Source organism: Phyllobates terribilis, unplaced genomic scaffold (genome assembly GCF_046119375.1).
Source record: "Phyllobates terribilis strain yellow unplaced genomic scaffold, ASM4611937v1 Scaffold_1024__1_contigs__length_465996, whole genome shotgun sequence".
NCBI classification, from domain to species: domain Eukaryota; kingdom Metazoa; phylum Chordata; class Amphibia; order Anura; family Dendrobatidae; genus Phyllobates; species Phyllobates terribilis.
The window spans coordinates 318514-335544 of record NW_027363784.1 but is presented as its reverse complement, the minus strand read 5'-3'; the positions used below and the strand labels follow the sequence as shown (position 1 = coordinate 335544).

The 17031-nt window shown below is 48.8% G+C and overlaps 4 non-coding genes across 4 annotated transcripts; all 4 read left to right on the top strand.

Annotated features, from left to right (window-relative positions):
* Positions 1 to 7111: 7111 nt before the first annotated feature.
* On the top strand, positions 7112 to 7302 carry LOC141241831 (U2 spliceosomal RNA). The gene has a single exon (XR_012306525.1). It is a non-coding gene; the product is annotated as a U2 spliceosomal RNA (small nuclear RNA).
* Positions 7303 to 8417: 1115 nt separating this feature from the next.
* LOC141241784 (U2 spliceosomal RNA) lies at positions 8418 to 8608 on the top strand. The gene has a single exon (XR_012306480.1). It is a non-coding gene; the product is annotated as a U2 spliceosomal RNA (small nuclear RNA).
* A 1115-nt stretch (positions 8609 to 9723) lies between these two features.
* LOC141241783 (U2 spliceosomal RNA) lies at positions 9724 to 9914 on the top strand. The gene has a single exon (XR_012306479.1). It is a non-coding gene; the product is annotated as a U2 spliceosomal RNA (small nuclear RNA).
* Positions 9915 to 11029: 1115 nt separating this feature from the next.
* Positions 11030 to 11220, top strand: LOC141241782 (U2 spliceosomal RNA). Its single transcript, XR_012306478.1, has one exon. It is a non-coding gene; the product is annotated as a U2 spliceosomal RNA (small nuclear RNA).
* The last annotated feature ends 5811 nt before the right edge of the window (positions 11221 to 17031 follow it).

Genomic DNA, 17031 nt, shown 5'->3' with positions numbered 1-17031 from the left:
GGAGCAGCGAGCACAAGCAGGGCAGGACAGGACTGCCGGAGCAGCGGGCAGAAGCAGGGCAGGACAGGACTGCCGGATCAGCGGGCAGAAGCAGGGCAGGACAGGACTGCCGGATCAGCGGGCAGAAGCAGGGCAGGACAGGACAGGACTGCCGGAGCAGCGGGCAGAAGCAGGGCAGGACAGGACAGGACTGCCGGAGCAGCGGGCAGAAGCAGGGCAGGACAGGACAGGACTGCCGGAGCAGCGGGCAGAAGCAGGGCAGGACAGGACAGGACTGCCGGAGCAGCGGGCAGAAGCAGGGCAGGACAGGACAGGACTGCCGGAGCAGCGGGCAGAAGCAGGGCAGGACAGGACAGGACTGCCGGAGCAGCGGGCAGAAGCAGGGCAGGACAGGACAGGACTGCCGGAGCAGCGGGCAGAAGCAGGGCAGGACAGGACAGGACTGCCGGAGCAGCGGGCAGAAGCAGGGCAGGACAGGACAGGACTGCCGGAGCAGCGGGCAGAAGCAGGGCAGGACAGGACAGGACTGCCGAAGCAGCGGGCAGAAGCAGGGCAGGACAGGACTGCCAGAGCAGCGGGCAGAAGCAGGGCAGGACAGGACTGCCGGAGCAGCGGGCAGAAGCAGGGCAGGACAGGACTGCCGGAGCAGCGGGCAGAAGCAGGGCAGGACAGGACTGCCGGAGCAGCGGGCAGAAGCAGGGCAGGACAGGACTGCCGGAGCAGCGGGCAGAAGCAGGGCAGGACAGGACTGCCGGAGCAGTGAGCAAGGAGTCAGAGCAGGACGGACAGGGCTCTGTTCACACGGAACAGACAGGAAGGGAAAGGCAGAGCCAGATACCCACAGGGTACTTGCAGTGAAGTAGCGAGGGGACCACAAACTCACAAACGGGAGTACAGAGACAACAAGCAGGAGTTAGGTACGAGTTCAGACTCTGCAGAAAAAGGAAAGGAACAGACAGAGGCAAAACAGGTAAAGGATAGGAGAGAGTTCAGACTGGAACTGAGTGTACGGAAGAGACCGACACTGCAGCGGGATACAGGAGCGGGTCTGGGAATACGGCCCCCAGAGAGGCGGGACGAACAGGCAAGGAGCGTGTTCAGACAGGACAGACAAGATACAGGAACGGATCTAGGTAATCGGCCCCTAGAAGGCGGGAGGAACAGGCTAGGAGCGTGTTCAGACAGGCCTGGAAATACAGCCTCCAGGAAAGGCAGCAGGCAAGAGTACACAGACAGGACTCAGTTCAGACACGGGAACTGATACCACAAGGCAGGAGACATAGACAGGACTCAGTTCAGACACGGGAACAGATACTGCAAGACAGGAGAAATAGACAGGACTCAGTTCAGACAGGAACAGATACCACAAGGCAGGGACACAAACAGGACTCTGTTCAGACGGGAACAGATACCGCAAGGCACAGACAGGCAGATCTAGGAATACGGCCCCTAGAAGGCGAAAGAACAGGCAAGAAGCGTGTTCACAAAAACAGACCACAGTTCAGACACAGAACTGGAAAACAGGCAGGAAAACAGGATAGGACCTGGCATGTCAGAGACAAAAAGCCGACTGACAGGACACAATGCTCAGGCGCCATCTTGAGGAAGAAGGTGGTATAAATACCCAAAGATGGACAGCAATAGGCTGAAGGTGCAACAGGGGCGTGTCCACAGCAGGTACAAGAAACAGGAAGTTCAGCGGGTGTCGCCCTATGCAGCCAAAACAGACAAACAGACAGCAAGGAGGGAAGCCAGAGAGACATTCTGGACTGGAGATCAAGTGCGCGCTCTTGCACAGTGGGAGATGGACCACCATGCAAGGACGCCGCCAGGTATGTTACAGTACCCCCCCCCCTTACGCCCCCTCTTCTTCAGGCCTGCCAGAATCTTCCGCAGGGAATTCGAGGACCAGTCGTTCACTTCAAGGAGATCACTTCCACTGTCCACAGGAAAAATTGATTTCATCTGGTTAGCTAGGATGCTACCTCCTATCCAGCCATCCCTAGCAACAGACGAAACGGGTGGAGTACCAGGAACAGCACACAAGGAAGTCTCTCTCCACATATTTTCAGGTGGCACCCCAGAGGGTACAGGAGACGACTGGAAGTCCTTCACCGGGTTGGAGGGGGACAGAGACTTGGGGGTAATCTCTGCTTCGAGGTACATCTTGTCAAGCTCACAGGAAGAAATAGACGGGTTATCAGGTACATAATGAGGAAAAGTCACTGTCTCTTTGTTATCTGGTGGTACCCCGGAGAATTCAGGAAACAACTGGAGGTCCTCCGCCGGGTCAGAAGAGTGCAGAGGCTCAGAGAAAACATCTGCTTCAGAGTACACAAGGTCGGACTCACTGGACGAAGCAAGCGAGGTATCAGATCCAGGATATAGGAAAGTCTCTGTCCATTCACCACCAGGTGGCACCCCGAAGGGTTCTGGAGACAACTGGAGGTCCTCCGCCTGGTCGGAGGGGTGTAGAGACTCGGGATTAACCTCTGCTTCGGAGTACACTAGGTTGGACTCACTGGACGAAGCGAGCGAGGTATCAGGTACAGAGTAAAGGAGAGTCTCTGTCCTTTCGCTACCAGGTAGCACCCCGAAGGGTTCTGGACACAACTGGAGGTCCTCCGCCTGGTCGGAGGGGTGTAGAGACTCGGGAGTAACCTCTGCTTCGGAGTACACTAGGTTGGACTCACTGGACGAAGCGAGCGAGGTATCAGGTACAGAGTATAGGAGAGTCTCTGTCCTTTCGCTACCAGGTAGCACCCCGAAGGGTTCTGGAGACAACTGGAGGTCCTCCGCCTGGTCGGAGGGGTGTAGAGACTCGGGGGTAACTACCACTTTGGGGTACCCATTGTCAGGCTCACAGGACGAAGCGGACAAAGTATCGAGTACCGAGTGTAGAGAAGTCTCTCTCCATTTGTCATCGAGTGGTATCCCGGAGGATTCAGGAGGCAACAGGGGGTCCTCCGCCAGGTAGTAGAGGTGCACAGACTCTGAGGTAACCACAGCTTTGGAGCATCCTTGGACATGCACACCGGTTAAAGTGGGTGAAGCATCTGATGCTGGGTGCAGGAAGTTCTCCTGTGTGGAGTCTGGATGGGCAGAAGTCTCTTCGGGCAGGAGAACCGGAGCACTACCCACACACATTACCCATTGGGGCTTCTCCGGGATACAGGGAGATGAAGCTTCAGTAGGGACTTCAAGGTTGGGGTCAGGAGGTCTCAGGGAGGACAGACCCTGGCGTGACGGCTTGCCTCTACGTCTAGCACGTCTGGACTGCCTCTTGAGGTTGGGAGAAGTATTCCGGAAAGCGTAGTCACCCTGTGAGGATTCTGGGTGGGCAGTAGTCTCATTGGGCTGGAGGACTATTGCGCTACCCACACACATTACCCATCGGGGCTGCTCCGGGATATTGGGAGGTGAAGCTTCAGCAGGAGCCTCCGGGTTAGGATCATCGAAGACCATTAGAAAGGCCACCAGGAAGGCCATTAGGTCCAGGAGGATCGGATCCCGTGTTTCATATAGGGGGTTGATCCATTCCAAGGCATCACCCGCCAGGTAAGACATAATGAATGCCACCTTAACCCGATCGGTGGGAAAACATAGAGGGTAGAACTTGAAGTGTAGCATGCATTGCTCCACAAATGCACGACTTTGTCTTGGATCCCCATAGTAACGTGGCGGATCCGCAGGAACGAGAGCAGATAGATCCATCTGGACGGGTGCGTAATTCGCCTGGAACTCAGCTGAGAAAAAAAAAAACTTTTATTTATTTATTTTTAATGCATGTATTCGCTGGAAAACTTCTCAGAGAGCGAAGGCCGTGGGGCTCAACGGGAACCATGGCCTGAGCATGCTGTTATGCACACGCCCGGACTGACTGGCGTGTGCGGGTGTTGTGGTTCCACTGGACCATGGACCGGAGAGTGCCTGGAGGGGCGTGACTAAGTATCTGGCCGATCCGACCAAGGTGGCACGACGGCATACGACGCCAGTGCACCAGGGAGAAACCGGGCAGAGGGACCAGGTGCTACTCCAGGTCAAACTCCGGACACGGGGGTTGACCCACACTGGAATTACTGGAACAGGCAGGTTAGGCTGGCACAGACTGGTGGATGTAAGCAAACACGGCAGGTATGCAGAGGGGTGGATACAGGCGAGTATGCAGGCAGGGAGGTACTGGCCGAAAGGACGGGCTGGAGCACAGAAAGGTTAAGACCCAGTACAGACTGGGTCACAGAACCGCAGATGCGGTAGACAACCACAGCAGAGAGGGAACACCCAAAGCGGTGGGCAAGAACAGAGCAGGACGGGACTGCAGGAGCAGCGAGCACAAGCAGGGCAGGACAGGACTGCCGGAGCAGCGGGCAGAAGCAGGGCAGGACAGGACTGCCGGATCAGCGGGCAGAAGCAGGGCAGGACAGGACTGCCGGATCAGCGGGCAGAAGCAGGGCAGGACAGGACAGGACTGCCGGAGCAGCGGGCAGAAGCAGGGCAGGACAGGACAGGACTGCCGGAGCAGCGGGCAGAAGCAGGGCAGGACAGGACAGGACTGCCGGAGCAGCGGGCAGAAGCAGGGCAGGACAGGACAGGACTGCCGGAGCAGCGGGCAGAAGCAGGGCAGGACAGGACAGGACTGCCGGAGCAGCGGGCAGAAGCAGGGCAGGACAGGACAGGACTGCCGGAGCAGCGGGCAGAAGCAGGGCAGGACAGGACAGGACTGCCGGAGCAGCGGGCAGAAGCAGGGCAGGACAGGACAGGACTGCCGGAGCAGCGGGCAGAAGCAGGGCAGGACAGGACAGGACTGCCGGAGCAGCGGGCAGAAGCAGGGCAGGACAGGACAGGACTGCCGAAGCAGCGGGCAGAAGCAGGGCAGGACAGGACTGCCAGAGCAGCGGGCAGAAGCAGGGCAGGACAGGACTGCCGGAGCAGCGGGCAGAAGCAGGGCAGGACAGGACTGCCGGAGCAGTGAGCAAGGAGTCAGAGCAGGACGGACAGGGCTCTGTTCACACGGAACAGACAGGAAGGGAAAGGCAGAGCCAGATACCCACAGGGTACTTGCAGTGAAGTAGCGAGGGGACCACAAACTCACAAACGGGAGTACAGAGACAACAAGCAGGAGTTAGGTACGAGTTCAGACTCTGCAGAAAAAGGAAAGGAACAGACAGAGGCAAAACAGGTAAAGGATAGGAGAGAGTTCAGACTGGAACTGAGTGTACGGAAGAGACCGACACTGCAGCGGGATACAGGAGCGGGTCTGGGAATACGGCCCCCAGAGAGGCGGGACGAACAGGCAAGGAGCGTGTTCAGACAGGACAGACAAGATACAGGAACGGATCTAGGTAATCGGCCCCTAGAAGGCGGGAGGAACAGGCTAGGAGCGTGTTCAGACAGGCCTGGAAATACAGCCTCCAGGAAAGGCAGCAGGCAAGAGTACACAGACAGGACTCAGTTCAGACACGGGAACTGATACCACAAGGCAGGAGACATAGACAGGACTCAGTTCAGACACGGGAACAGATACTGCAAGACAGGAGAAATAGACAGGACTCAGTTCAGACAGGAACAGATACCACAAGGCAGGGACACAAACAGGACTCTGTTCAGACGGGAACAGATACCGCAAGGCACAGACAGGCAGATCTAGGAATACGGCCCCTAGAAGGCGAAAGAACAGGCAAGAAGCGTGTTCACAAAAACAGACCACAGTTCAGACACAGAACTGGAAAACAGGCAGGAAAACAGGATAGGACCTGGCATGTCAGAGACAAAAAGCCGACTGACAGGACACAATGCTCAGGCGCCATCTTGAGGAAGAAGGTGGTATAAATACCCAAAGATGGACAGCAATAGGCTGAAGGTGCAACAGGGGCGTGTCCACAGCAGGTACAAGAAACAGGAAGTTCAGCGGGTGTCGCCCTATGCAGCCAAAACAGACAAACAGACAGCAAGGAGGGAAGCCAGAGAGACATTCTGGACTGGAGATCAAGTGCGCGCTCTTGCACAGTGGGAGATGGACCACCATGCAAGGACGCCGCCAGGTATGTTACAATTTTGCTTGTTTGTCGGATTTTGGGATGGACTCTTTGGCTTTGCTTTTCTTCTCCTCATTGGATTTTTCATGTTCAAAGTTGCAGAAGCCAGATTACAAGCTCATTTTGGTTCAACTTCAGCAACTGTGCATTGCATTGCCATGTAATGTGATGCAATGCTATCTTTCTAGCTCTCCCTTTTTACTTCCTTTTGGATAAACAGACATATTAGGCAAGCATTTTGGAGCTTTCACCTAAATAACTACAGGTGGTGAGATAATCTGCACAATATAATTGACCTTTCAGTATATTGTTGCACACACACCATCTATTTAGCAAATGCCCTTGTTATCAACAGCAGCCTTTTAAACTCACCTGAGCTAACAGGTATGTGCGCTGGTTACTCTGCTGCGCTTAAAATTTCTTTTTTGGTTTGCTACAATGCCTTTTCTGAAACGTTGTCTCCTTCTGCTGGAACACTGACTTCTTTCATTTAATGCCTGCAGACTATAAAAGAGAACCCAACCCAAAAAGTTTGGTTGATTAGTCTGTGGCATTCTGTTAAACTGTTGCTTATGGCGGTCTCTGTGAGCTTCTCAGCGACATTCAGCCAGCCAGGTATCCTGCCTGCAGTAGATGGAATGTGGCAATGGAACGCTGGCTGCGCGTGTCATAATAGGCTCTGAGCCTTTATATACCTGTGCACAGCAGCAGCCACCTTCAGTCTGCTGCTGGACAGCCAGCAGCAGCAGCAGGAGAGGTATGTAATCAGGAGCCCTCCTGCTAAGGGTAGACAGCTGCTCATTCCACCCCACCCCCCGCCTTAATTGGTTCTCCTCCCTTCCAACGGTGTTGAGGCGGGTGGGAACAGCAGGGGGTGAAGGTGCTGTGTTTAAAGAGGTGGAGTTATGCAGATCTAAAACGCGTGGATTGCAGCAGCAGCAAGCCGAAAAGTGCAGGCATGTAAGGGATCTAGAGGTTGACAACATGTCTTCTTAACGGGAGTCCAGGAGCTCATCTCCACAAATGGACTTTTCAGGATCCTTGGGTGGCTCCGTAGTTTGAAACCAATTCTGGTTATCGCTTCTCGGCCTTTTGGCTAAGATCAAGTGTAGTATCTGTTCTTATCAGTTTAATATCTGATACGTCCCCTATCTGGGGACCATATATTAAATGGATTTTTAGAACAGGGAGATGGAAAAAGAGCTTGCTCTGTCCACTCCACGCATTGACCTGGTATTGCAGTATCTCCAGGACCGATGCACCCCTTCTTTAATGCAGTTTCTAAAATCAGAAAGAATTGAATTCAATGTTTTTTGTTCATTTTGCTTGTTTGTCGGATTTTGGGATGGACTCTTTGGCTTTGCTTTTCTTCTCCTCATTGGATTTTTCATGTTCAAAGTTGCAGAAGCCAGATTACAAGCTCATTTTGGTTCAACTTCAGCAACTGTGCATTGCATTGCCATGTAATGTGATGCAATGCTATCTTTCTAGCTCTCCCTTTTTACTTCCTTTTGGATAAACAGACATATTAGGCAAGCATTTTGGAGCTTTCACCTAAATAACTACAGGCGGTGAGATAAGCTGCACAATATAATTGACCTTTCAGTATATTGTTGCACACACACCATCTATTTAGCAAATGCCCTTGTTATCAACAGCAGCCTTTTAAACTCACCTGAGCTAACAGGTATGTGCGCTGGTTACTCTGCTGCGCTTAAAATTTCTTTTTTGGTTTGCTACAATGCCTTTTCTGAAACGTTGTCTCCTTCTGCTGGAACACTGACTTCTTTCATTTAATGCCTGCAGACTATAAAAGAGAACCCAACCCAAAAAGTTTGGTTGATTAGTCTGTGGCATTCTGTTAAACTGTTGCTTATGGCGGTCTCTGTGAGCTTCTCAGCGACATTCAGCCAGCCAGGTATCCTGCCTGCAGTAGATGGAATGTGGCAATGGAACGCTGGCTGCGCGTGTCATAATAGGCTCTGAGCCTTTATATACCTGTGCACAGCAGCAGCCACCTTCAGTCTGCTGCTGGACAGCCAGCAGCAGCAGCAGCAGGAGAGGTATGTAATCAGGAGCCCTCCTGCTAAGGGTAGACAGCTGCTCGTTCCACCCCACCCCCCGCCTTAATTGGTTCTCCTCCCTTCCAACGGTGTTGAGGCGGGTGGGAACAGCAGGGGGTGAAGGTGCTGTGTTTAAAGAGGTGGAGTTATGCAGATCTAAAACGCGTGGATTGCAGCAGCAGCAAGCCGAAAAGTGCAGGCATGTAAGGGATCTAGAGGTTGACAACATGTCTTCTTAACGGGAGTCCAGGAGCTCATCTCCACAAATGGACTTTTCAGGATCCTTGGGTGGCTCCGTAGTTTGAAACCAATTCTGGTTATCGCTTCTCGGCCTTTTGGCTAAGATCAAGTGTAGTATCTGTTCTTATCAGTTTAATATCTGATACGTCCCCTATCTGGGGACCATATATTAAATGGATTTTTAGAACAGGGAGATGGAAAAAGAGCTTGCTCTGTCCACTCCACGCATTGACCTGGTATTGCAGTATCTCCAGGACCGGTGCACCCCTTCTTTAATGCAGTTTCTAAAATCAGAAAGAATTGAATTCAATGTTTTTTGTTCATTTTGCTTGTTTGTCGGATTTTGGGATGGACTCTTTGGCTTTGCTTTTCTTCTCCTCATTGGATTTTTCATGTTCAAAGTTGCAGAAGCCAGATTACAAGCTCATTTTGGTTCAACTTCAGCAACTGTGCATTGCATTGCCATGTAATGTGATGCAATGCTATCTTTCTAGCTCTCCCTTTTTACTTCCTTTTGGATAAACAGACATATTAGGCAAGCATTTTGGAGCTTTCACCTAAATAACTACAGGTGGTGAGATAAGCTGCACAATATAATTGACCTTTCAGTATATTGTTGCACACACACCATCTATTTAGCAAATGCCCTTGTTATCAACAGCAGCCTTTTAAACTCACCTGAGCTAACAGGTATGTGCGCTGGTTACTCTGCTGCGCTTAAAATTTATTTTTTGGTTTGCTACAATGCCTTTTCTGAAACGTTGTCTCCTTCTGCTGGAACACTGACTTCTTTCATTTAATGCCTGCAGACTATAAAAGAGAACCCAACCCAAAAAGTTTGGTTGATTAGTCTGTGGCATTCTGTTAAACTGTTGCTTATGGCGGTCTCTGTGAGCTTCTCAGCGACATTCAGCCAGCCAGGTATCCTGCCTGCAGTAGATGGAATGTGGCAATGGAACGCTGGCTGCGCGTGTCATAATAGGCTCTGAGCCTTTATATACCTGTGCACAGCAGCAGCCACCTTCAGTCTGCTGCTGGACAGCCAGCAGCAGCAGCAGCAGGAGAGGTATGTAATCAGGAGCCCTCCTGCTAAGGGTAGACAGCTGCTCGTTCCACCCCACCCCCCGCCTTAATTGGTTCTCCTCCCTTCCAACGGTGTTGAGGCGGGTGGGAACAGCAGGGGGTGAAGGTGCTGTGTTTAAAGAGGTGGAGTTATGCAGATCTAAAACGCGTGGATTGCAGCAGCAGCAAGCCGAAAAGTGCAGGCATGTAAGGGATCTAGAGGTTGACAACATGTCTTCTTAACGGGAGTCCAGGAGCTCATCTCCACAAATGGACTTTTCAGGATCCTTGGGTGGCTCCGTAGTTTGAAACCAATTCTGGTTATCGCTTCTCGGCCTTTTGGCTAAGATCAAGTGTAGTATCTGTTCTTATCAGTTTAATATCTGATACGTCCCCTATCTGGGGACCATATATTAAATGGATTTTTAGAACAGGGAGATGGAAAAAGAGCTTGCTCTGTCCACTCCACGCATTGACCTGGTATTGCAGTATCTCCAGGACCGGTGCACCCCTTCTTTAATGCAGTTTCTAAAATCAGAAAGAATTGAATTCAATGTTTTTTGTTCATTTTGCTTGTTTGTCGGATTTTGGGATGGACTCTTTGGCTTTGCTTTTCTTCTCCTCATTGGATTTTTCATGTTCAAAGTTGCAGAAGCCAGATTACAAGCTCATTTTGGTTCAACTTCAGCAACTGTGCATTGCATTGCCATGTAATGTGATGCAATGCTATCTTTCTAGCTCTCCCTTTTTACTTCCTTTTGGATAAACAGACATATTAGGCAAGCATTTTGGAGCTTTCACCTAAATAACTACAGGTGGTGAGATAAGCTGCACAATATAATTGACCTTTCAGTATATTGTTGCACACACACCATCTATTTAGCAAATGCCCTTGTTATCAACAGCAGCCTTTTAAACTCACCTGAGCTAACAGGTATGTGCGCTGGTTACTCTGCTGCGCTTAAAATTTCTTTTTTGGTTTGCTACAATGCCTTTTCTGAAACGTTGTCTCCTTCTGCTGGAACACTGACTTCTTTCATTTAATGCCTGCAGACTATAAAAGAGAACCCAACCCAAAAAGTTTGGTTGATTAGTCTGTGGCATTCTGTTAAACTGTTGCTTATGGCGGTCTCTGTGAGCTTCTCAGCGACATTCAGCCAGCCAGGTATCCTGCCTGCAGTAGATGGAATGTGGCAATGGAACGCTGGCTGCGCGTGTCATAATAGGCTCTGAGCCTTTATATACCTGTGCACAGCAGCAGCCACCTTCAGTCTGCTGCTGGACAGCCAGCAGCAGCAGCAGCAGGAGAGGTATGTAATCAGGAGCCCTCCTGCTAAGGGTAGACAGCTGCTCGTTCCACCCCACCCCCCGCCTTAATTGGTTCTCCTCCCTTCCAACGGTGTTGAGGCGGGTGGGAACAGCAGGGGGTGAAGGTGCTGTGTTTAAAGAGGTGGAGTTATGCAGATCTAAAACGCGTGGATTGCAGCAGCAGCAAGCCGAAAAGTGCAGGCATGTAAGGGATCTAGAGGTTGACAACATGTCTTCTTAACGGGAGTCCAGGAGCTCATCTCCACAAATGGACTTTTCAGGATCCTTGGGTGGCTCCGTAGTTTGAAACCAATTCTGGTTATCGCTTCTCGGCCTTTTGGCTAAGATCAAGTGTAGTATCTGTTCTTATCAGTTTAATATCTGATACGTCCCCTATCTGGGGACCATATATTAAATGGATTTTTAGAACAGGGAGATGGAAAAAGAGCTTGCTCTGTCCACTCCACGCATTGACCTGGTATTGCAGTATCTCCAGGACCGGTGCACCCCTTCTTTAATGCAGTTTCTAAAATCAGAAAGAATTGAATTCAATGTTTTTTGTTCATTTTGCTTGTTTGTCGGATTTTGGGATGGACTCTTTGGCTTTGCTTTTCTTCTCCTCATTGGATTTTTCATGTTCAAAGTTGCAGAAGCCAGATTACAAGCTCATTTTGGTTCAACTTCAGCAACTGTGCATTGCATTGCCATGTAATGTGATGCAATGCTATCTTTCTAGCTCTCCCTTTTTACTTCCTTTTGGATAAACAGACATATTAGGCAAGCATTTTGGAGCTTTCACCTAAATAACTACAGGTGGTGAGATAAGCTGCACAATATAATTGACCTTTCAGTATATTGTTGCACACACACCATCTATTTAGCAAATGCCCTTGTTATCAACAGCAGCCTTTTAAACTCACCTGAGCTAACAGGTATGTGCGCTGGTTACTCTGCTGCGCTTAAAATTTCTCTTTTGGTTTGCTACAATGCCTTTTCTGAAACGTTGTCTCCTTCTGCTGGAACACTGACTTCTTTCATTTAATGCCTGCAGACTATAAAAGAGAACCCAACCCAAAAAGTTTGGTTGATTAGTCTGTGGCATTCTGTTAAACTGTTGCTTATGGCGGTCTCTGTGAGCTTCTCAGCGACATTCAGCCAGCCAGGTATCCTGCCTGCAGTAGATGGAATGTGGCAATGGAACGCTGGCTGCGCGTGTCATAATAGGCTCTGAGCCTTTATATACCTGTGCACAGCAGCAGCCACCTTCAGTCTGCTGCTGGACAGCCAGCAGCAGCAGCAGCAGGAGAGGTATGTAATCAGGAGCCCTCCTGCTAAGGGTAGACAGCTGCTCGTTCCACCCCACCCCCCGCCTTAATTGGTTCTCCTCCCTTCCAACGGTGTTGAGGCGGGTGGGAACAGCAGGGGGTGAAGGTGCTGTGTTTAAAGAGGTGGAGTTATGCAGATCTAAAACGCGTGGATTGCAGCAGCAGCAAGCCGAAAAGTGCAGGCATGTAAGGGATCTAGAGGTTGACAACATGTCTTCTTAACGGGAGTCCAGGAGCTCATCTCCACAAATGGACTTTTCAGGATCCTTGGGTGGCTCCGTAGTTTGAAACCAATTCTGGTTATCGCTTCTCGGCCTTTTGGCTCAGATCTGTAATGGGTCTAGTCATTTGGCTGTCTGTGCGTTAACTCTTGGCCCTGTGGCATCGCCATTTTATGGCTTAAGCCACTTGCTGCTATAAGGAGTTGGCCAGTAGACACGACTAGCGATAATGGGACGCATTCGATACGCTGGGCCCGGTGAGGCTCGAGTGAAGTTTGGAATCCAGATTGATGTGGAAGAAGGCAAAGAAGGAATCTTTACCCTCAGCTTCGTGGTGAAGGAGATTTTGTTTGGACTCCTTGAAGTGAAGAAGGAAGAAATCTTGTGCCTCCAGCAATTCAAAAGCAAGTATAATCTTGTATTTACTTCTATGGCTGTTTGCAACAATTTCTATGATTGTTTGAAAAAGAATCTGGACAATCAATATTTGGATGGGCTGACTTTTGTCATCTTGTATTGCTCCAAAGAGGTACCTCTGACTGTTTTCATGTACAACCCACATGTGGACTTGGCTTTGATTTATGCCTTTCTAAATAGGCACTGCTATATTACCAAGGTGGCAGTAAAAGTCATGAATGAGGAGGAACTATGGACCGGTAAATATCGTTTCATGGTCAAGTTCCGGGAAAGTCCTGATGAACCAGGGGGTATACATTATCCTCCATCAAATTTTTCCATTGGGAGTGAGCGGGGTTACCTGTTCTTCCCCAATGCGCCCAGGTTTTGTCGTCATTGTAGGAGGTATGGCCATACTCAGGAAGCATGCGACATCAGACAGATTATTTGCAGGAAGTGCAATGAGGTGGGTCATTCTTCCAATAATTGCAAAAATGAAATAGTCTGTAACCTCTGCGGAGAGAAGGGGCATGCCTTCAGAGACTGTATATTCCATCCTGGTTCATATGCGGGGGCAGCGGGAAGGGGAAGGAGAAGAAATGAATCTCCTGCACCCACAGCTACAACTCCGACTGCTCCAACTCCGACTGCTCCGATATCTACTCTGGCTTTCCTGGATGAGGAGGAGGCTCGGGTTGCTTTTCCAGAACTGGTTCGTGTGAATGTAAGAGGAAATATGGAGCTGGCACCTGAGCCACCGGTGCAGAGGGCCGCGTCTGTGGCTTCAGATGTCAGTGAGTCTGAGACGATAACTGATGATCGTATAGGCATGGAAGTGGCCCCGGTGGAGGATCTGGAGGCTGAAATTCCAGACATGATGGTTACATTGCAGGGGGAAGAGGAGTCTGATCTGACCAGAACACCGCATGTGGCCTGGAGCGATGTCGTTTCTGACCTTGAGGAGGAGGGAGGTCAGGGGGACTTTGACCCCCAGCGGCGGGATTATAGTTCAGATGAAGATGGAGGCGCTTCAGTGAAGAAAAAGAAGAAAACTGAGCCATCCTTTTCCCCTTTAAGTGACTGCAGTGTGAGTCCAGCCCGGGTGTACCCTACTGCATCCGATCCCCAAGATGTGTCTTTTTTGGGGGAAGGCACAAACTACGATATCTGCACGTCCAGCGTCCTACCCCCAGAAGGGTTAGGATGATGTACAGGTGGGCATGTTGTCGTGACCTGCCACATCAAATTAATAGATGGGTGCCCAAGTTGCTCTCAGCATCTTGTCGCTAAATGTTAGGCTGATTAAATCTGAGTCGAGAAGAGTGGCAATTTTGGACTACTTGAGCAACTTGGATGCGGACGTATACTGTGTCCAGGAGTGTGGGATCTCCGATCCCTTAAGTGAAAATGCATGGCCTTTAGGTCAAAGTGTGTGGTCTGGTTCTGTATGTAATAAAAATTGTGGGGTAGGTGTTTTGGTGAAGGGTTATAGTGTTAAGATAGAAAGTTACATGGTGGTGGAGGCGGGGAGGTGTGTAATATGTGAGTTAAATTGTAGGGGGTGGAGGGTTAGGGTGGTAAATATGTATGCACCAATAGATAAAGGGGAGAGGCTGGAAATTTTTGAGAAATTATGTTTTTTTTTATCTGGCAAAATGCCAATAATTTTTGTTGGAGATTTCAATTGTGTGACGGAGGGGGATAAGATGGATGTTACAGGTAAAAGACTCAAGAGTCTTGTGGCGGATTTTTCCTTACAGGATGCTGCGGAAGTTTTTTTAGGTAATCCACCTCCTGCGACCTATAAGGCCGACAGGGGAGGCATAGAGTCTAGAATAGACCGTATCTTCTTTTCTTCACAAAATGTTATTTGTAGGAATTTCCAGCAGGAAGATGTTCCCTTCTCTGACCATGTGTGTTTGAGGGCACGTCTAGAAGGTAAGATTTCCTTTGTATATGGTGGTGGCGTGTGGAAACTTAATGTGCGTTTGCTGGAAGATAATAGGATCATGCGTGATTTTAGGCGAATGTATGTTAGGTGGAGGGATAAAAAAAGTGATTTCAGGAATGTGCTTGAGTGGTGGGACTGGATGAAGAGTGAGATTGGTTTTTTCTTTAGAAAAAGGGGCAGGAGGAAAGCAGCAATGAATAGAGCAAAATTTAATGATTTAAGCTCTAGACTGGAGTGGCTGAGGATGTTAAGGATGATTGGAGTGGATGTGGATGTTTTGATGTGTCAAGTGAAAGAAGAGATTAAGAAATATATTGAGGGTAAAGGGAAAGAAATTATTTACCGTTCTAAGATTGAACATTTGGAGAAAAATGAGAAATGCACAAGGTTTTTTTTCAAAAAAGTTTTTGGGAAGAAAGTAGATATGGATGAGGTGGTGAATGGTGATGGGGTGTGTGTGAGTGGGAAGGATGTGATGCAGGAGGTGGTGTTGTTTTATAAGGAGTTGTATGGGGAAAAATGGGTTGATGATAGGATGTTGACTGATGCTTTGGGGTGTTTAGAAGGTTGTTTGGGTGAGGATGAACGTGAAATATTGGATGATGTAATTGTGTTGGATGAAGTTAAAAAAGTGGTGATGTCTGCGAGTAAGAATAAAACACCTGGGAAGGATGGACTGCCCGTGGAGTTATATGTTAAGGAATGGGACACGATGGGAAATGACTTATTGGAGGTGTGCCAGTATATGTTCACGGAGAATATGTTGAGTGAATCTATGAGAGATGGGGTGGTGGTTTTGGTTCATAAGAAAGGTGATAAAAAGGATTTGGGGAATTGGAGGCCAATCACCCTTTTGAATGCAGACTATAAGGTGTTTAGTAAATTGTTGGCTAGCCGGATGCGGGAAGTGATTGGCGGTGTGGTGGATGAAGATCAAGTGTGTGCAGTGCCTGGGAGAAGTATGACTGAAAATTTGGTGTTGTTGCGTGATGTGATTGGGGATTGTATGAGTCGTAAGCAGAAATGTTTGTTGTTTTCGGTTGATTTTGAAAAAGCTTTTGACCGTGTGTCACATAGCTTTATGTTTAAGGTTTTGTCTAAGATGGGTTATTCCAGGAATTTTGTAAACTGTGTTAGGAGTTTGTATTGTAATGTTTCAAGTGAATTTTTGGTGAATGGGTGGTTGAGTGAGAAAGTGAGAATTAAATCAGGAGTGCGTCAGGGGTGCCCTATGTCCCCTTTTTTGTTTATTAGTGTGATTGAAGTGTTGATGTGTATGGTTAGGAAGGATAAGGTTATGAGAGGTGTGATGATTCCTGGGAGTAATGGAAAGGATGTGAGAATTCTAGGTTACATGGATGATGTAGTGATTGTGAGTGGGAATATGGCTGCGATGAGTAGGGCAAGGTTGATATTAAGTTTGTTTTGTAGTGTCTCAGCTTTTAAGGTCAATTGGACTAAGAGTTCCTTTAAATGTTTTGGTGAGAGGAATGTACGGATGGATGGTGTGAGGTGTGAGGATGGTGCAATAAAGGTGCTTGGGATTAAGTTTAATGATGATTTGAAAGGAAATGAGAGTTGGGAAGATTGTGGGGTGAGAGTGGTGCGCAAGTTGAATTTTTGGCGAATGAGAGAATTAACTCTGACTGGGAAAGTTCTGATTATTAAGGCGGTTATTTTGCCTATTTTGTTGTTTGTTGCGAATGTATATCCTGCTGCTTTTAAGAAAATTAGGAAAACTGAGAAATTCATCTTTAATTTTCTTTGGGGAAGTCGCATGGAGAAATTGAAACGGGAATATGTCTATAAGTTATGTGTAAATGGTGGTTTGGATTTTCCAAATATTGATTTCTTTTTAGGGATTAGTTACGTGAAAATGGTGGTGGTGGTTCTAGGGAAAAGTAATAAGTGTGCTTATATGATGAAGTATTCGGCTGGATGGATGCTTTATGGCTTAAAGTGGGTCAAAAGGGATGCTAGAGTGCCTGTTGCTTTTAAGTGTCCTGTATGGTATGGTTGTGTTGAGAAATTTGTAAGGAAGTATGATTTGTTGTCCGTTAACATGAGTGATTTTAGGCAAAAGAAGAAAGTCATTAGGATGGTGCGTGAGCGTGAGGTGGTATGTAATATCAATGGGTTGAGAGGGGAGGAAGTAACCGAGATGTGGAGAAAATTAAGTATAGATGGTGTGACTAACAGACAGAGAGATATCGCTTGGATGATATTGCATGACATTTTGCCTGTTAGAGATGTGCAAAAGAAGAGGGATTTAGTTAAATCTGAGGTATGCCCGAGGGATGGATGTGGTTTGAGAGAGCATGTTAGACATATGGTATGGGATTGTGATTTTGCATATGATGTATGGAAGGGTATAGGGGGACTTTGCAAGGAATTGGTGGGTGTAAAGTATGTTAATTGGAAACTTGCTAT